Genomic DNA, 21,739 nt, shown 5'->3' on the forward strand with positions numbered 1-21,739 from the left:
GTGGAAGTACTAATGTGGTATTTCGTTTAGTTGACTATGTGTTCTTTTTGTTATCAAAGATATTAATTAAAAAAAAATAATGAAATAAAAGGCAGAACTTTTATCGGGCCATCATCAGGGTGGAATTGACTCACCCCGCAATTTCCTCGAGCAGCCTCCAGTTGGGAGTACAAGCCCTACCTGAGTCCTGGGCTCCGGACTTCAAAGGAGAAGTCTTATCCTTGGGCATGTTGTTCCTTATCTATAACCACCTCCATATATCATCCAGAGAGTTAAAGAAGTGAGACCTGCCCCCAGCCAGCACCTGCAGCCCGCTGGGTACAGAAGCATATAGGGAGACCCATTGATCGTAGCTTGGCCTTGACCTCCGGGAAGGATTTTTGAGATCCTTGAACCTTGTTAGGTCAGGATAGATAGGGATTCTGTGGTACTCAAATCAGGCATGATCTATTTCTCTGGCTGCACGAAAAATGCAGACACTGCATTTATAGTTCAATATGCGTGCTATTATAGCCTGCGGCAGTGCGCCCTGCTTTGGGGGCGCCACCAGAGCCCAATGCACCCTCTCAATGGCAAACAGTGAAGTAAATCTGCAGTTTCAGGGTCTTGCGGATCCAGCGCTCAGCAAAGTGCTCAGTTGAAGTCCCCTCAGCATGCTCCGTGAACCCCAAGATTCTCACATTGTTGCGGGAGGATCTCCCCTCCACATCCTTCACTCAGGCTTCCAGGACCCCAGTTTTGGATGTGATCGTAGCCACCTGTTTCTTTAAAGTGCCCACCTTTGCATGAAGCTCCACAATGGATTCATCAGCTACATGCACCTTGTCAGAAAATTTACGTAAATCCATGCTAAGGAGGGTTACCTCAATGGCCACTGTTTCAATTTTGCCCTCCAAAGCTTCCCTTGAACCTTGAATGGCCACAACCAATTCTGCATGAGTAGATTATTCAGTAGGCAAATCCAGTCTCCTGATCACCCCTGCCACATGTTTTTTATGTAGAGCGGTGTGAGGGGGTCGCCTGGGTTGTATATTGTTCCATGGTATTCTGCCCAGCTGTCTTGTTTCTGCCCATCACTGGAGTCTAAAATGGGTGAAGTGCACACTGACCCATCCCACAGTTACCAGTGCAGCATAGGTTCGCAAGGGGTCAAAAACACGATATAGTCCCTCTCTCAAGTTAAGTGACACCCTCCAGTTTCGATGATACACCCCTGAAGGATTCAAGTTTTTGGGCCCACTATAACCAATTCAGTCTGCCCAAGATTCCCCAAACTTGTGCAGGGGCCATCATCAGTGCAGGAATGCTCAGAGTATCACTTGCCTGGCGAGGGGTGCCAGCTATTGCCATACAGTGAGCGCCAGTGATGTCCACTAACCTGCGCCAGAGAAAGGGGAGGAGGAGATGTTCAGAACCCTCCCTCGTGCAATCCCCGAGGTCCAAGGGCTTGTGTGCAAAAGCAACTAGGGACTTCTGATGCTGCCCGGGGAGATTAACTAGGAGCATTCCTCACTACAATGTAGGGGGCTGACCAGGAGGCCCGACGCCACGCACACACACCTCCACTCCTTTAACGGGGCCATAATCACCCCAGCACAGCTCCACACTTCACAGGACGCGCCAGCACCCGTCGTCCCCGCCGTTCGCGGCCTCCATGCTTATACTTCCCCATAGGTACGGCGCACCAGCCTATCACGTTGCCTCCAACATGTCAGCCGATGCCAGTGACAGAGTTCATAAGCCTCCGATTCCCAAGGACAATCCAGCCAGCTGTGGAGAAAGCTTCCCGGCACAGCAACACCCAGGCAGCCTCACTGGTCGCGCCCTGAGTTGGAGCCCAGCCACAAGGCAGCTGAGCTCCCGAGACCCAGTGCGGACCTTAGCTATGGTTGTGCCCTTCCACACTCCTCTGCGGCGCAAAACACAATGGTAGGGTGCAGGGGGGGTCTCAGCATGCCGCACAATGTCACAGCAACCCCTGTCAGTTCTTAATCTGTAAAAAAAAATGCCATGGCCCTTGTCAGGATTCCACTTCCACTTGCACCACCCATTGCCCCTGTCAGTCCCGCCAATAACATTACAGTTTCAAAACATCTACTAACCATCACTCTCCTACTAGTGTGACAATTCTGACTATTCCAGGCCCCCAAATCCATAAGAATGGCTTCGGCAGCAGGTTTTAATCATTTGTAATGTATGTTGAACTAATAAACCACTGCTATTGTGCTAGAATCCAAACTAGACAAACTATACGGAGAGCACAAGACCCACGTTTGGGCATATCCGTTCCACTCGGCCTGACAAATGCAAAAAGAACAATTGGTGGACAGAATGCGTAACAATGTCATACATTCACCCCAGTACAGAGATCTGGTCCTAAATCCATCGTGGACGAGTGGGACGGGTATGCCCAGATGTAGGTCCCGTGCTCTCCATGCCACTGGAGTCAAGCTATCCGGGCTGAAGAGGGCTGAAAGCCCGAAACCCGGTCCTAGGATGCTTGTTTCCAGTCCAGGGATGACCTGTCCTGGCAGTTCGGGCTGGACTGTTCCCATTGGGCGCAGGGTCATGACTGATTTTCATATGTCTGGGTCCAAACTGGAATGGCATGGTGAGCAAAAAATGATGGTTTTAGGCCCAGATCTCTGTACTGGGGTGAATGTATGAAATTGTTCTGCATTCTGTCCATCAATTGTTCTTTTTGCATAAGGTAAAAGTAGAGCCAGCTGAGAAGCGCCATGCCCTCTCCCCTATCACTTCACCCCCTCCCATGCCCGGGAGTCCGTCTGGACCCCTCACCCTTTATGACAGACACATAATTTTGCGGAAGACACTTGGTCCAAACTCGGTGTAGACTGGGGGAGAGGAACTAGCATTAGCATAACACACTAGACCGCGGTGAATACATTTGACCCACCACAACACCAGTTAGACTTCACAAAGTTTTAAAGGTTATCATGTTTGAAACTCTCAAACCAAGACTGTTGGTGCAGCTGACAAGACTAGGATAGCACAGACTCTGCACATAAACAGACAAGTGATTGCCGGACACCTTACACCAAGGACTCTATTAACTTAGAGGGAATATATGTGAAATTGTAATTACCATAAGAATGAGAACTGTGCCAAAATTGTCTATTGTATTGTATCAATATGAAAGTTGAAAACAATAAAGTATCACTTGGGGAAAACAAAATGTCCATTTCTCTCGTAGGGGATTTCCATTGATAGTCATAAGCACTGAATAGTCCTTCTCACGTACGGGGACCCCTGAGCACTTTTTCACAGTATGTCTTCTTAAATGTAGATGTTTGCCTTTCTTCAGAAAGGCCTGCAGAGTCACTTAAAAAAGAAAACAATATTCACCCTATAGGAATAGGCTACCCTGGCCCATTTCTTCATCTTGTACTTAAAAAAGGGGTCAGGAGAATTGTCTATGAATATAATGCCATGATGTTTTTATGAAACAGAATACATTTCTTTCACAATCCCTTTTTTTAATCGAGTATAGAGATGAAGGAGAGCAGGGCAGTGTAGGCCCATAGTCTGTCATTATATTAGTTAAAAATGTAGGCTGTGCCTTTAAGAACCCATGGACCACCAGTATCCTATCATGTTCAGCTGGTGGAAGTTGCTTCAGTTTTTTTTCCCTCTCTTGCTGACAGGACCCTGGAGCATTGAGCTTGGCCAAATTTGGCTTTTTCTCTACAAACCTTTCAAGTCATTTTTGTTGACAACTATTTCACTCAATTTATTTGGTCTCTTCCTGGCTTTTTCAGTTTTTCCTGACAGAAAATTGAGGTATTTTGGCAGAAAAAGGCCTTCTTTGTTGGACAAATACCCATCCTGTGGGTGAAAAAAAATGCTAAAATAGATCTTCATGAGGTTTGTATTATCTGTCTCCCAGAGAGTCATGTTCATGGGTCTTGTCACCACTGCAGGAACGTCCCAAGACAAGACACACCCTGAAGTACAGGGAGAAAATTTGCCTCTGTGGTACCGAGGAACGAAGAAGACAACAGATGCATTCTGAGGTGAGACCCTTAGCGAGGCGAGGGTCAGTCCTCTACCAGGGCTCTGTCATCTGTCTCTGAAGAGGGTGCAAAGAAGAAGACTGCAGAAAAACACCATCGTTCCCGGTTGACGTTGAGAGGATCTACGTCGAAAAGAGGTACTACACCTACCAGTTTGCCAGCAATACAAGGTTCGATTTTCAAAGAATCTACTTAGATCATCATCGTAGCAAGGTGTATCGATGTTGATGACAACACTGTCGACACACATGCCTCGTTCGACATCGAAGAGTCCATCGATTAAGAGGCCCCCATGACGCTCGCAGTCGAGATCCAGTTCGACAGGCTGTCAAAGGTCTCCTTCAAGGTCCACACCGAAGTCGTGGCACTGTCGAAGATCATTGTAGACAAGCAGGTCAACATTGAGGTGTCCAGAGTTGTTGAGAACCCTTTCAACGTCGACCGGGCTGCAGGAGGCAATAGAAAAGAGGAGATGCATTTATTAATCTCCAGATTCTGAGTATTCCAGATCATACTCCCCTTCTTCAAGTGTCGAACCATGTTTTCCTCCACCAGTTCCATTTCCTCCTCCTCCTCCACCTCCTCCAATACCTCCAGGGTCTCCTACACTGACACCAATCACTCCCACACCATCTTCCATGCGCTCCCACCATCATCACTATTCGACAGTCTCGGTCTAAACATCATACCATGGATACATCTTCCACTTCTATAGACGATACTCTCCCAACACTTTCAGATTCCCCACCTCCCCACCATTGCTATGTCGGCTCCAACTCCTACAACCTCAGTAATATTTAAAACGCTTCAACACAGTCTGCATCAAGACCATTGCTGCCACTAGTGTAAGGCCTTCTAGGACCTGCTATGGAGCTTTTCCTAACTCCACCCACGGTTAAACCAACTCCATCTATTCTTCAAAAGAAATATCGCCCTCCGAACAAGATCATGCTTTTCTCCGTACTGACCCAACTCCAGGCTCAGTGATTGAATTAGTGGCAAAAAAATACACCATGCCATTTTTCCCCCTTTTTATTGAATACCAACATCGACAAAGTACAGTCATAGCTATTACGTTTACATTGGGACATTGGGACAATTATTAAAGTACATTCAGCCAATTAAGATGTACAGTGGTTCTTAATTCAGGTTCTCAATCATTGTCTACAGTTCTTATGCTAGCGTCCCTTCTCCAATGTGCATTTGTGCTCCCTACTCAGAATTCCGGGGGAGAGGAACAGAAAAACAGAGAAGAAAGGGGGGAGAGAGAGCGGTGGAAGGAGGGGACGATACTCTCTGGCCTCCAGAGGTGGCATGTATGCAGGCTACATAGATATGCACTATCCGTGCGCTAGTGGGTCCCATTCACCCCACGCCTCTCTACTTGTCTACCTTGAGAGTACCTTTTTGATCCAGGGGGTGAGATCGAAGATAACTCTGCAATGGTTCACAGATCTCCAGAGGGCGAGCCAGTTCAGGCATCAGCTCCCAGTATTCGGACAGCTGGTCATGGCAAAACACTGCATCCTTGAGCCAGTCAGTGACGCGCGGGCTCCTGCAACAGCCCCAACACATTGCTAGGCGCCTCTTGGCCAACAATAAAAGCATAGCTGCTAGTTCCCTGATTGATGTTGGCACAGTGCGTACATATTCAAGCAACGCTAGCAGGGGGTAACGCTCAAAGTTATGCTCTAACATCGCCTCCAGCACCTCAAATATGGTTCCCCAATATCATGCAATTTCCGGACAGGACTAGGCTGGGTGCAAGAATGTCGCATCTGGAGCCCGACACCACACACAGCGCGCATCATCACTCAGGCCAGTTCTGTGCAGCCATTCAGGGGTCCTATATAGTCTGTGAATGAACTTAAAGTGGATTAGGCTCAATCTGTAGTTAGGGGACAGCTCCCTGGCCTGCATGCAGCAGCATGTCCATTCATCATCCTTAATGGGGATCCCCATTATCTCCTCCCACTCGTGTTGCGCCGGGGAGACACTAACTGGTGCCGTGCGCTGCATGCCTGAGTATAGCCAAGTAATGAATTTACGCGGTGACGGGCTACCTAGAAATTCTTCTAATACCTGGAACATGTGGTGCGCTATCGGGAAAGAGGCAAAGAGACTGCGCAATGCCGCTCGAAGATGGTAATATGTCATTCTGTCAAGTAGGCCCATATTCTCCCCCTCAAGCGCTATGTCCAGCTGTATGAATGTCTCATCTGGAAATGCATGTCCCAGAGTATGTAGCCAGAGCTTTCTTAAACTCTGGTATACTCCCATTTCTGCTGGAAAATGTAACGCCGGATGCGTAAGCAGTGGCATCGAGGGGGCATACATTGCCTCAAGTTGTGCCCTGCCTCTCAGCTCTTACCATGCCCAAACTGTGCACCTCCGAGTGCGGCCTGGACTGTCGTCTGTAGAGGGCCATATGAAACAGTGTTGGGCTGCTTGGTCATGTTCAGGCGAAGTGTGCGCCATAAACTGAGTCGGGTAGAGCCAGTAGAACCCAAACTGGCGTGACTGTAATACAGTTCCATGTCTGGGCACCCAGGGCCCCCTGTTCAAATAGCAGCACCAGGTTCTCCCAGGAAGCCCTGGGTTGTTTGCCTGCCCAGGCGAGAGTGACCAAGTTCAAGCACAGTCTGCGCCTAAAGTCAGCGTTGAGAAGTAGCAGGAGGTTAACAAATACATACAAGAACTTAGGGAGCACCACCATCTTTGCTATGGCTAGTCTCCTCACAAGGGATAGCGGTAATGACGTCCAGCGGCCTAAGCAACTCTCAAACCAGTCCATGAGTTTCCCATAGTTATATCCCCAGACCTTCTCCATGTCACGGCTGAGCCATAGTCCCAGATATATCCCCGGGGTCTCTGCCCAGCTGAGTGGAAATTCCGACTGGACCCGGTCGGTGATCTTGGCCAGCGAGAAGATGGCCGACTTTCCGCAGTTGATGCTAACGCCCGATAGGCCGCCAAACCTTATGATTTCCCTGATCAGGGGATCAAGATTCACAACCGGGTGCTTGACATACAGAGTCACATCATCTGCATACTTGGATACCAGGATCACTCTTGGGACAAATTCTAGGCCATGGTGTGAGTGGTGCTGTCTTGATCGGGCAGCTAAATGCTCCATGGCCAGGGTAAAGAGAAGGGGGGACAGCAGACACCCATGTCTCGTGCCACGGGTCACCGAAATAGGGCAGGAGATTATGTAATTTATCTGAAGCCTCGCCGTTAGTGCAGAGTAAAGCAGAGCGACTTTGTTTTAAAAAGGTAGGCCTAACTCCCAAATGAGAGAGACGTGCAAAAAGATATTGCCACTCCAAGGTGTCAGAGGTCTTGGTAACATCCAAGAAGATTGCGGCGGCTGGGAGGGAGGGATCTATTTCTTGCATGGTCGCGAAGAAGGTACGAAGGTTGTGAGATGTGCCCCTACCGTGGACGAAACTACACTAGTCAGGGCGCAGCACCGTGGGCAGTAGAGGGAGCAGCCTCGTCGTGAAGATTTTATTGTCCAGGTTGATCATCGATAGCGGTCTATAGGAATCACACACCTGTGGGTCCTTTTCTGGTTTGAGAATTGTGATGATGAGTGCCTCTCAAAGTGAAGGAGGAAGTGTACCCCACTCCAGCAACTCCTCATACATAAGAAGCATTCGTCAGTCCGTCTAGTCCCGGGGCCTTATCTCCTGGGAAAGCCCGGATTACTCCAGTCACCTCGTCCTCTGAGAACGGCTCATCCAGGTATCTAGGCTGGCCATTTCCTAGTCACAGTAGCTTGATAGAGTCGAGAAAGGGGGTCAAATCAGGGTGGGTACCAGATTGTCTTGCGACATATAGTGAAGAGTAGAAGCATAGCATTTCTGCTTGGACAGCATCCTGCCCGACCTCTATCTCGGTTTCGGGAATATGTAACTCGCTAATGTAGTCACTGGCCGATGGCTTTTTAAGAAGCCCGGCCAATGTTTTCCCAGCGCGGTCCCCCTTGCCATATCTTCAAGCGCGTGCCTTTTTCCCTAAATGATGTGTTTCCTTTTAGGCTGCCTCATCAAATTCGACGATTTTCCCCCTGATGTTCTCGAGGATCACCGTCTGACTGGTAGTGAAGTATTCCGTTTCGAGCTCCCATATTTCTTTCTCAAGGCGCTTGAGGTCCCCTCGCAGTGAACGCAGCACACCTGTTTGTTTAGTGATACATTCACTCCTGATCACAGATTTAAATGTCTCCCACAATGTGTAGGGGGATTCCACCATGCTTGCATTTAATGCAAAATATTCCACTATGGCGAAGCGAATCGCGTCTCTAAAGACTTGGTCAAGTGTGGCTCCCGATGGTAGTCTCCAGCTGAAAGCTGGTAGAGGCACCCGGTAATGAAAACTCGAGCAATGCTGGAGCATGATCAGAAAGGGTTCGAGCAATTTTGGTGACCCGGGAACCCCATGTTACTACATCCTTCGAGGTCAGCCAGAAGTCTATTCTGGACCAGGCGGGGCCAGCCGAGGACACACACGTCCCTTTCGCTTTGTGCTGGTCACGGCGGCGCCAAATATCTGCCAATCCATAGTCCACCATAATAGTCTGCAGCTATGCCGATGCGCCACGGGTGGGGTTGGTGCGAATCCCCGACCTGTTCTTGTCCGGATCCAATACTACATTAAGTCCCCTCCCCACATAACAGGACCGGGTCCAAGCGTATCACCCAGTCTCCACACCTCACTAAAGAAATCCAGGTCATTCACGTTGGGCCCATATGCCGAGACCAACCTGATCGGGTGGCCCCCCAGCACGTCTGCTACAACTATGCATCTGCCTTGTGGGTCGCAGTGTGCGTGCGCTAAGGTAGCCCTTTCATGAGAATAATCGTGGTCCCCCTCGCATAATTGGAGTAGCTGGCAACTAATTTCTCTCCCATCCATCCCCTCGCATGCGCACGCAGTTGGCTCCCGTCAAGTGCAATTCTTTTAAAAAGCAAATATCCACATCATGCCGATTAAAATATGCTGCGACCAGTCTTACTTTCCTGCAGTCACTCAAGCCATGGACATTCCACTTCACTGCTTTCAAAGTAGTCAAATGTTTAGCATGTGCGCACCTACAGTCGGTTGCAAAATACAGTGCATGCCTATAGTTCAACAACTGCTGAAATGTGGCAGAAGGAGGCCATAGAAGGGAAAGAGAAAGGGGAAAAAGGGGGAAAAGAAAGACAACACAGCAATCGTGGACTGCTTAACTCCCAGTAACACCACCCCCTTCCCACTACAGCCACCCAACTTGGCTGAAATGCAATACCCCTACCCCAATGCGACCCTAAGTGGCCAACTAGCAAGAACAGACAAGGACTTATCCCAGGGGGAAAACACTAGAGGCCAGCATGTCCCAGCTGGTGAAAGCTGGGTGGCTGGACGTAATGAGCATAGGGGGTAATCCCAGCTGCAGACATACAGACAGAACAAAGCTATACAGGAGCTTCCTGAGAGGGTGAAACCATCATGAGGAGAGAACAAATGGGATTACCCACCACCCCAATCAGAAAAACGTATGAATCAAAATGCCAGCTTAGTTCATTCAGTTAGTTCATCGTTTTCGCTGAGGGGTTCTCCTTCCTCCTCGTTCCTCTCCGTGCGTGGGGGCTGCTGGGTGGTCGGAGATTGCGGGCAAATTTGGCTGCTGGGATCAGTAAAGTACATGGTTTTGCTCTCCATCTCTATACTCTATCAACAAAAAAAGGGAGGTGTGAAAGAGATTTATGCTGTTTTATAAAAAACATCATGAAATTATACTCGTATACACTTCTCCTTGCCCCTTTTTTAAGTACAAGATGAAGAATTGGGCCATTGTAGCCTATTCCTATAGGCTGCATAATGTGTTTCTTTCTTAACTAACTCTGCAGGTCTTCCTGAAGAAAGGCAAACATCTACACTTAAGAAGGTTCATTGTGAAAAAGTGCTCCGGGGTCCCCACACATGGGCGGGACTATTCAGTGCTTATGATTATAATGGAAATTCCCTTACCAGAGAGCAGGAGTTACAGGTAAGAAACTATTTCTTTCTTACCGTCCCTACCACTGCACCTATGATCTCTGACTTAGGTTGCAATGACAGTGCCAGGTTTCGCAAAGAGCAACCAGGGGTAGCAGCTGACACCCATATCAACCCCTAATTTACGGGGTCCATAGCATGTTCAGAAAAAGCTGTGTGCAATCTGCAGCCATCCCTGGGTTGCCCTAGATCTGAAAGCTTCATATTGCCTTGCTGGACTCACCTCAAACATACGTGACCAGTGCAGTCATTGATCACAGTCACCAAAGCTCACCTCCTTCGCGTGCCTATGACTTCTATGAGCTCTTTGCAGGTAGGCAGCCTGGAGTCTCATTCTTTTTGTATGACACATATTAGCCCCTATTGGGGAATCATATGCAACTGTTCTCAGAAAAATTTTAAGTAATCATGGCTGATCCCTTATTTCTAGGAATGTATCTTTTAGCTGCTGTGATCTCAGGTACCCTTAAACTGAGAGGCCTTGGTGTGTTTCACACAACCTGTGAAATTTAATTTGACCCCAATGACCCTGAGATTAGTTTGAGTTCACAGAATGGAATTGTGAACATGCATGACTGCAATTGTCAGGATTTATACAGTTAATTATAAAAAAAAGCACAAGGCAGCCAGGAATGACACATTTTTAGTGTCTTCCCCATATAAGACTATCGCCCAATGTTACAAAATACATCTTTAAACATCGCCAGGGCTATAGTGCTCTGTATTGTCAAATTAATGATATTGAACTTGACACTCTATATAGGATGTTGCACCGAATACCAATCTGCCTGCAACTGAACGGAAGTTTCCTGAGGCCAGAAGACGGGTAATGGTTGCTAGGTGACAGGACAAAGTGTAACAGTTTGAAAGTGAAAGTCTTTCTGGTCTCCAGTGAGCCCAGACTCCTGCTGTTGTTACTAAAGAATTAGGTGGAAAGTAGGAAAAGGCTTATGTTTTACTTGTGCTTGGTTTGTGGCTCCAGAAGCCAAAGTGTAGCATGGAGGAAGGCAGGAGTCACAGCTGAAATCCCTGGCTTGCCCCTTGGTAACCTGGGCATTGCTGGCGACCCTTAAATGAAGTCCATGGCCTCTAATAGTCTACGCCTGCAATGGGCTTGGCAGGTTTGGCTTTCTGTGCTTGTTCTGGGGTCTGTGGGGAGTATCAGTTGTTTTAGTTGCACAGCTCTGAGGTACGAGCCTGTCCCACAGAGCTGGTGTAGCTCAGTTTGTGTACGTGGCCTTGCAGGACATACTGTCACTCATGCTTGGCAGCAGAAAGATATGTAGGCCATGCTCTCATAAGTAGAGGTTGAGTTGTGAGTCTTGGGGCGATATGGGAAAGTTCAAGTTTGACATTGAGAGCAGCCTGTTACCAATGAGTTGCCTGTGACTCTGTGGTGTGTGTTTTGAGTGTTTGATGAAAAGGCTGGGAACAGTCAAGGGCAAACATGTTTGGAGACGGGGAAAGGCTACTGAGTGTTCTTTTCAAAGGGGACATTGCAAGGGGGTTTGCCCTTAGTGTTGCCCCTGGTATGAAGAAGCATGGAGACACGTGGGAGGAGTGAAAGCATGTATTACATGTGTTTCAGTTTGTGCAGAGGCAACCGATACTGCTTTTGTATTTTTAGTGACTTGTGGTGTCTGACATTCTGGTATGAAGGCTTCTGTGCACAAGAAGCAGGTGCTCGCCAGTGTTTATGCTAGTTGAGACATTGCCATGTGTTTGGTCCATTGCACTACGTTGAATGCACTAGAATGTGATGTTTCTTGTTTGTTCTGTTCAGTTTGACATGTGCTAATGAAGGGTGAAATGTTCTCATCTCTGGCATGCAGAGCCGAGCGAGCAGCGGACGTGTCTGAGGTAGCTATGTGTTGTGATTTACCCTGCCCAGCGCTAGTTGTTTGACGCTGCTGCTGACACCATTTTTTTTATTATTGTCACCACTTAAACTCTTTGTGCACTCACTGCGCCACTATTTTTAAAATTGCAAAGAATACCTGAATGACGAGGTCTTCCATTCTGATCCTTACTTCCGGTGAGAGCTCACTTCCCCGGTCCACCGCGGGTCCTAATCCTGATTGTGTGGATGGAAGCAAGCGCCGGTTGGCAGTCTAGCTGATCATTGAAGGCACACATAAAAAGGCATGCAGAGTGGAGCGCTCAGCGGACGCACCAAAGGCAAGCCTGTCTGCGCCCGTCCGCACCAGACTGGGGCCCGGGCCAAGAAACCCTGCCTCTTTTTTCCCCGCTCCCCACCAATACTCTCGTGACAGTCTCATTCAAATCAGAAAAATCCCAAACACATTATGAAAACATTCCATCACTTTAGAGAACAGGCAGCAGAAATGCTCCCACTGCCCTTATGAACTCTCTATAAAGACGAGACAGGAAATTAATTGAAGGGTGAGAATCCACTGAACATGGCACTGCTTAACTGCAGATCCTTGCCAAAGCACGCAACAGAAATCACCATGCTACTACAAGATAACGCCCCTGATGTGCTATTCCTTACGGAAACTTGGTTAGAATCCAGCTCAGACCCAGATGTAGTTGAAGCACTTCACCTGGGCTATTTTATCCAGCGCATCAATAGAATAGGTAGCAAAGGTTGAGGGATCGCCATTATATATAAAGACCACCTAGCATGTCTCATTCTGGGTAGCCCCCTCTCAGACTGCGAAAATGACAATTTTTCCATCACGCTCACTCCCTCAGTTACATTTGTCGGCATTCTCCTCTATCGCCCACCGGGAGCCCTGGGACAATTCTGCAGCTCGTTACTGGAATCAGTGGTAAATTTAGCTAGCACCTACTCTAATTGCAACCTTCTAGGAGACTTCAATCTCCATTTCGACAGCCCCCAGGACACAATAGCTAACGGCCTTGTCCGCGACCTCGCAGCATATGAGTTGCAGCTAAAAGTTCACCCAGCTACTCACACTAAAGGGCACCTCCTGGATCCAATTTTCTCAAATATTACAGGACTGAAAGGAAAGAAACCCGCCCCCCTTCCCTGGTCGGACCACTTCTTAATCCCCTTCGAATGGCAATAAGTATCTCCCTGCCCGACTGTGCTAATTTCCCGCACCCAAGCCCGCCAATGGCCCAAATTAAGTACGGAGGATTGGACACAAGAGCTGCAAAACACCATACCTCTACATCACCCTGACCCCACAACAGCCAATCGAGAGTTCAACACATGGATCAAGAACTCATTAGACAAAGTATTTCCTAGAAGACCTATGACACAAAAAGAAAGTTTAAATAACTCCCCCTGGTTCACACCTGAACTTCATAAACTAAAACAACAATGCAAAAGATTAGACAGAATATGGAGGAAGGGCTTCTTAACGGATAAGAAATCCAACTATAGAGCATCCATCATCACCTACAAAGCTGCACTTAAAACGGCACAGGCATCCTACAACAGAGAAAAAATATCATCCGCCTCCAATGCACCCAAAGAAATCTTTAGGATTGTAAAAAAACTCATGAAAGTCCCAGAGCCTCCCCTGGCTCCCGACCCCTCAGGCCATCACGTTGAGAAGCTAGCAGATTTTTTCTCCACAAAAATTCAGCTTATACTGAACGCCCTCCCACCAGCCGATAACCAACACCCCACCGTGCAGATTGAATCAGAACCCCAGAACAATGCCCCCAAGATTGAATCCTTCAGTCCACGTAAGGAGGAACTCCTCCCCCCCATATTTAACTTAATTAAGAGCGGTTCCTTGCTAGACCCGGACCCGTTTCACATTCTAAAGACCGCCAGGCCTATTCTAACCCTTCCCATTGTGAACCTAATTAACACCTCTCTTGAGTCGGTCTTAGTCCCTCAGGTTTGGAAAATCGCAATAGTTAGAGCCCTACTGAAGAAACCCCACCTTGACCCGTTGGAGGTTAACAACTACCGGCCCATCTCCCATCTCCCTGGCATCAGCAAGGTTGCGGAAAGACATGTGAACTGCCAACTCTCCACTCACCTTGAAACCCATAAACTCCTTCATTACTCCCAGACAGGCTTTCGTCCAGGCCAGGGCACGGAGACTGCACTGATGGCGGTGGTGGAGGAGTCCAGAAAGATCTTGGACACCGGAGGGTCTGCAGCCATCCTCCTCCTAGACCTCAGTGCAGCCTTCCACACGGTGAACCACCGTTCCCAGATACACCGACTCGAAAGACTGGGAGTAACAGGAAGGGCCCTCTCCTGGTTGGAGTTATTCCTTGAAGGAAGATACTTACAAGTGTTTGAAGGAAACACCCACTCTTGCCCACTACCTCTGCAATGTGGGGTTCCCCAAGGCTCTTCCCTGAGCCCTACCCCTTTCAACGTGTACATGTCCCCACTAGCTGAAATAGTCTCACCCTTTGGCATCCAGCTTATTAGCTATGCTGACAACAGGCAGCTAGTGGTGGCACTGAACCAGGTAGAGCAGGACCCCACAAACCTGAGCCCCTGTCTTAAAGAAGTCGCCAGTTGGATGAGTGTGTCACATCTAAAACTCAATGGTGATAAGACGGAGCTCATGCTGCTGGGTAACCAAAAAACCTTCAACCCACACACGTTGTGGCCGCCATGCATGGGGCCCGCCTCAACCCCAAAAAACGAAATAAAGAGCTTGGGCATCTGGCTTGATAAGGAGCTTAGAAGACACAAAAGGTACCAGGCTGTTCCTATTCCAAGTGGGAGTTTGGTGTTGATGACACCCGTGCGTAGTGATAGAACGCTTGGGTATCCAATTTGTTGGATGTAATGGCCTCACACACCCTTGCAGGTGTCATGCTTCATCATCGGCAATGCTCCTTGTTGGGTCGGCGGTGCAATACCCAACGGGCAACACCTCAAAGAGGGGCTCTTTGGCGGAGATCTTTTTCCAACTGCCGTATGGGTGAAGTGTGGGTGAGGGGCCAGTGCTATGTAGACGTTGTGTGGGAGTTAAAATTGGGGTAGAGGGTACCAGGATCAGGTTTATTCTAGCGGTCCCTTACTCCAAGTTAAAAGAGAATGTAGAATAGACTCGGAGGGAAATAATGCTCCCTGATGCGGGTCTAGACTAGTGGATACATAAATAGGTCGACATGTTTCTCGCTATGTGTCTACTGACACGCGATTCTTCAGGACCATGTATAGAACCAATAGTATGTGCTATTAAAACTGTCTACAGAGAGCCTTCACATTGCTACAGAAAATTATTCTAATGTGTGTAAAGGTTCAAAAATACCTGTGTTGTGCTGTAATTGCCTGTGGTGGGAGACAAAAAAAGCAAATCACAACAGGTAGCGTTTATCACTAACATGAAAAATGTGACACCAAACAAAAGTGTATCATGCCTCAGTAAGTGTATACTAAACATGCACTCAGATGTAGATGGTCTCATCCAAGGTGAGCAAAGTGGTTAGCATGCTCAATGGACAGAGTCCATCAATTAAAATCAAACATTCTTATAAAAACGGTGTACAGCAGTAAATTCTCTAGTATAAGTTCAAGGATCAGGCACTCAACTATCAGAGTAGATGTAAGCTACAACATCAGTACCCGGCAGGTCAAGTTCCGGGAGCAACCGCTTAATTTTCAGGCTAGTGGTGGTAAACATAGGTTATTTGTTTTTAGGACACTGGACACACTGAAAGTGACATATGTAATCACAGAGTACTGGCAGTTAATTGGTTGCCCCTCCCGCTGTATGGAAGAATGTTATCACGGGAGGTGGCAGGGTCAGTCAACAGAGATTGCCTCTTAATAGAAGAGGGTCTAAAACTCATAAGTGCACTGATGCTTACGAGTCTATATTTCAGCGCAGCCAGACGGGCATGTTATCTCTGAGACCAACTGGTCTCCACTAAAATGTCCCCAGAAGTGAGTAGGATAATCAGACAGATACACGTTGCTCAGGAGACGAGTGTGTAAAGGGAGTGTCCTCGGCTTGTGTGGAGAGGACACCTTGTGCAAGCAGACGTACCCGGTGTGCCTGCGTGCAAGCGCTCGTAACAGCCAGTTCGGCACACCAACAACCACTCATTCCAGACTAAAGTCGGTATACGATAGACTACTTGAAAGCGGCGGGTCCGCAAACAACCCGTCGTTCGTATTACAATTAGTGCACTTACTTGGCGAGTCCCGTGTCTCCACTGGTAGACCTACCCCTCTCTGCCGGGTCCGGGAGGTAACCGGGCGGGAGCAGTAGCGGAGTAATATCCGCGCGCGATGTCACGTGGGCTTCGTGTTGACTCGGGAGGGCGGAAGTAGAATGCCTCGCAAAAGCGGCGGCCATTTCCCCGTGTCTACTAGTGTGTATTCTAGCGGTATAAACTATAACAAAATCTGCCTCTATGACTAGGTGCTGTTCATGGAGGGGGGTTGTGGTGTTTGGAGTATCTGTTGAAAAGACCATATTGAAGATTAAGGATATCACTACAACAGTACAAAAACAAATTCAAAGTAGGTAGTGGTAGAGTGTACCAGTTAGAGATAAATCATTGTAAATGAGGAGGCCATATTGGAAAAGGGTAGGAGAAAGTGATGGATACAGACGTCAGTGGGTAGGACCCTTAATCACACCTAATAAATGGACAGTGATCTTATGGTTATGTGTGCTCAGGAGCGGTGATCTACAATGCGCTCCAGGTAATGTCCTCATTGAGGCCCTCACTATCAGTGCATAAGCGATGTATCCACCGCTGCTCTTTATAAAAAAGGCTCTGTTTGGTTGAGCTCGGATTCGCTTCCAGTATAAGCCATTTCATTGAGTCTGCACTGTGATTAGACTCCGCAAAGTGTTTGGTAATTTTGGTATGTGTCTTTTTGCAACAGAAGTTGCTGCGGTGCTCTGCCATGCGGACCTTAACTGGGCGAGTGGTCATGCCAACGTAGTAGAGTCCGCAAGGACGCAAGATCAGGTAGATACATTTAGCTGTGTTGCAGTTAGTGTGGCTGCGTAGTTCCCATGAGAAAGAGGGGATTAGTTGAATGCTTTTGTACGTGCTGGTCAACAGACATACACTACAGGACCCACAGGGATAGTGTCCCTGGACTGGTGGAAGTTGCCACAGGGTGGATTGTGTCCTAGTCTTTTGTGTTTTATGTCTCGTGTGGATCAAAATATCCCTCATGTTCTGCGACCTTTTGAAGGCGAATCTGGGTGGTTCAAACACGATGTTGCCGGTATTGAGAATAGGCCAGTGGCGCTTCAGTGCCTTTTTCACCGTGTTGGACACAGGTGTATACGTGGTGACACAGGTAAGGGGTTCTTGTTTCTCGGGATCTGGTATTCTCCTTTCCACAAGGGCTTCCCTGTTGTTATTCTGGGCTCGCTTTCTGGCTTTAGCAACATTTCTAGTAGGATAACCTCTGTCCAACAAATTCCTAGAGAGAATGTTAGACTCAGTCTTGTAATCAGCTAGTTCGCTGCAATTACGCCAGATTCTCAGAAACTGACCAACAGGCAAGTTTTCCCGAAGTGCTTTCGGGTGGTGGCTTCCGTAGTGCAGGAGACTGTTTCGGTCTGTGGCTTTCCTGTACATGGTGGTTGTGAGGTGCCCCTCTTCCATTTTAATGGTCAGGTCCAAGAATGCGATATGAGTGGTGGATGCTGACATCGTGAAGCGTAGATATGGATTGAGGGTGTTGATCCAGTTGAAAAATTCATTGTGCGACTCCTGGTCGCCTTCCCAGAAGACCAGGATGTCGTCTATAAATCTTTTCCATAATTTAATGTTCTTATGGTATGGGTTAGTCTGTGTGTCAATGTGCTGTCTCTCAAAGTTGGCCATGTAGAGGCAGGCTACACTCGGGGCAAATGTGCTCCCCATGGAAGTGCCCTGGGTCTGGTGGTAATATTGCCCCTTAAACTCAAAAAAGTTTTCAGTTAACGCCACAGTGGCGCATTCCATGATGAAGGCCGGGGGGGGGGGTGATGTCCATAGTTCAGCATTAAGTACTTCCTCAATCACCTGTAGTGTAGCCCTCTGTGGGATGTTAGTGGACATCACCCACCCCACCGGCCTTCATCATGGAATGCGCCACTGTGGCGTTAACTGAAAACTTTTTTGAGTTTAAGGGGCAATATTACCACCAGACCCAGGGCACTTCCATGGGGAGCACATTTGCCCCGAGTGTAGCGTGCCTCTACATGGCCAACTTTGAGAGACAGCACATTGACACACAGACTAACCCATACCATAAGAACATTCAATTATGGAAAAGGTTTTTAGACGACATCCTGGTCTTCTGGGAAGGCGACCAGGAGTCCCACAATGAATTTTTCAACTGGATCAACACCCTCAATCCATATCTACGCTTCACGATGTCAGCATCCACCACTCATATCGCATTCTTGGACCTGACCATTAAAATGGAAGAGGGGCATCTCACAACCACCATGTACAGGAAAGCCACAGACCGAAACAGTCTCCTGCACTTCGGAAGCCACCACCCGAAAGCACTTTGGGAAAACTTTCCTGTTGGTCAGTTTCTGAGGATCAGGCGTAATTGCAGCGAACTAGCTGATTACAAGACTGAGTCTAACATTCTCTCTAGGAATTTGTTGGACAGAGGTTATCCTACTAGAAATGTTGCTAAAGCCAGAAAGCGAGCCCAGAATAACAACAGGGATGCCCTTTTGGAAAGGAGAATACCAGATCCCGAGAAACAAGAACCCCTTACCTGTGTCACCACGTATACACCTGTGTCCAACACGGTGAAAAAGGCACTGAAGCGCCACTGGCCTATTTTCAATACCGGCAACATCGTGTTTAAACCACCCAGATTCGCCTTCAAAAGGTCACAGAACATGAGGGATATTTTGATCCACACGAGACCCAAAACACAAAAGACTAGGACACAATCCACCCTGTGGCAACTTCCACCAGTCCAGGGACACTATCCCTGTGGGTCCTGTAGTGTATGTCTGTTGACCAGCACGTACAAAAGCATTCAACTAACCCCCTCTTTCTCATGGGAACTACGCAGCCACACTAACTGCAACACAGCTAAATGTATCTACCTGATCTTGTGTCCTTGCGGACTCTACTACGTTGGCATGACCACTCGCCCAGTTAAGGTCCGCATGGCAGAGCACCGCAGCAACTTCTGTTGCAAAAAGACACATACCAAAATGACCAAACACTTTGCGGAATCTAATCACAGTGCAGACTCAATGAAATGGCTTATACTGGAAGCGAATCCGAGCTCAACCAAACAGAGCCTTTTTTATAAAGAGCAGCGGTGGATACATTGCTTATGCTCTGATAGTGAGGGCCTCAATGAGGACATTCCCTGGAGCGCATTGTAGATCACCGCTCCTGAGCACACATAACCATAAGATCACTGTCCATTTATTAGGTGTGATTAAGGGTCCTACCCACTGACGTCTGTATCCATCACTTTCTTCCACCCTTTTCCAATATGGCCTCCTCATTTACAATGATTTATCTCTAACTGGTACACTCTACCACTACCTACTTTGAGTTTGTTTTTGTACTGTTGTAGTGATATCCTTAATCTTCGATATGGTCTTTTCAACAGATACTCCAACCCCCACAACCCCCCTCCATGAACAGCACCTAGTCATAGAGGCAGATTTTGTTATAGTTTATACCGCTAGAATACACACTAGTAGACACTGGGAAATGGCCGCCGCTTTTGCGAGGCATTCTACTTCCGCCCTCCCGAGTCGACACGAAGCCCACGTGACCTCGCGCGCGGATATTACCCCGCTACTGCTCCCGCCCGGTTACCTCCCGGACCCGGCAGAGTGGGGTAGGTCTACCAGTGGAGACACGGGACTCGCCAAGTAAGTGCACTAATTGTAATACGAACGACGGGTTGTTTGCGGACCCGCCGCTTTCAAGTAGTCTCTCGTATACCGACTTTAGTCTGGAATGAGTGGTTGTTGGTGTGCCGAACTGGCTGTTACGAGCGCTTGCACGCAGGCACCCCGGGTACGTCTGCTTGCACAAGGTGTCCTCTCCACACAAGCCGAGGACACTCCCTTTACACACTCGCCTTCTGAGCAACGTGTATCTGTCTGATTATCCTACTCACTTCTGGGGACATTTTAGTGGAGACCAGTTGGTCTCAGAGATAACATGCCCGTATGGCTGCGCTGAAATATAGATTCGTAAGCATCAGTGCACTTATGAGTTTTAGACCCTCTTCTATTAAGAGGCGATCTCTGTTGACTGACCCTGCCACCTCCCGTGATAACATTCTTCCATACAGCGGGAGGGGCAACCAATTAACTGCCAGTACTCTGTGATTACATATGTCACTTTCAGTGTGTCCAGTGTCCTAAAAACAAATAACCTATGTTTACCACCACTAGCCTGAAAATTAAGCGGTTGCTCCCGGAACTTGACCTGCCGGGTACTGATGTTGTAGCTTACATCTACTCTGATAGGTGAGTGCCTGATCCTTGAACTTATACTAGAGAATTTACTGCTGTACACCGTTTTTATAAGAATGTTTGATTTTAATTGATGGACTCTGTTCATTGAGCATGCTAACCACTTTACTCACCTTGGATGAGACCATCTACATCTGAGTGCATGTTTAGTATACACTTACTGAGGCATGATACACTTTTGTTTGGTGTCACATTTTTCATGTTAGTGATAAACGCTACCTGTTGTGATTTGCTTTTTTTGTCTCCCACCACAGGCAATTACAGCACAACACAGGTATTTTTGAACCTTTACACACATTAGAATAATTTTCTGTAGCAATGTGAAGGCTCTCTGTAGACAGTTTTAATAGCACATACTATTGGTTCTATACATGGTCCTGAAGAATCGCGTGTCAGTAGACACATAGCGAGAAACATGTCGACCTATTTATGTAGCCACTAGTCTAGACCCGCATCAGGGAGCATTATTTCCCTCCGAGTCTATTCTACATTCTCTTTTAACTTGGAGTAAGGGACCGCTAGAATAAACCTAATCCTGGACCCTCTACCCCAATTTTAACCCCCACACAATGTCTACATAGCACTGGCCCCTCACCCACACTTCACCCATACGGCAGTTGGAAAAGGATCTCCGCCCAAGAGCCCCTCTTTGAGGTGTTGCCCGTTGGGTATTGCACCGCCGACCCAACGAGGAGCATTGCCGATGATGAAGCATGACACCTGCAACGGTGTGTGAGGCCATTACATCCAACAAATTGGATACCCAAGCGTTCTATCACTACGCACGGGTGTCACCAACACCAAACTCCCACTTGGAATAGGAACAGCCTGGTACCTTTTGTGTCTTGTATCTATTTGGGCGAACACCTAGCTGGACCTCCACTCCCTCTGAGAGTGGCAAACTCGCCCCCTCACTGTCTCCCTTCTTTGTAAACATTGATAAGGAGCTTACCTTTAGAGTCCAAGCCAGAAAAATAGCTGCCAGCTGCTTCGGCCTGCTGAGGTCAACACGCAAGATACTGCCCCTCTTACCCTAGAGCTCCAAGAAAATCCTAAACCAAGCTCCCATTTTATCGAGATTGGACTATGGAACTGCCCTCAATTTAGGAGCCCCCACCTCAGCGATCCGTAAACTTCAGGTGGTACAAAACGCTGCAGCGAGACTACTCACAGGTACTAACAACCTCTCCTTAGCCAAACCAGCCCTGAGAACTCTCCACTGGCTCCCGATGCAAGAGCGAATTAATTTTAAAGCTCTAT

The 21,739-nt window shown here is 47.9% G+C and overlaps 1 protein-coding gene across 2 annotated transcripts in view; it reads left to right on the forward strand.

Annotated features, from left to right (window-relative positions):
- Positions 1-21,739, forward strand: part of LOC144769233 (small COPII coat GTPase SAR1B-like) — a 382,034-nt gene that overhangs the window by 301,187 nt on the left and 59,108 nt on the right. The gene's annotated exons all lie outside the window — the stretch shown is intronic.

The sequence above is a fragment of the Lissotriton helveticus genome, chromosome 7 (genome assembly GCF_964261635.1).
Source record: "Lissotriton helveticus chromosome 7, aLisHel1.1, whole genome shotgun sequence".
Classification (NCBI taxonomy): Eukaryota; Metazoa; Chordata; class Amphibia; order Caudata; family Salamandridae; genus Lissotriton; species Lissotriton helveticus.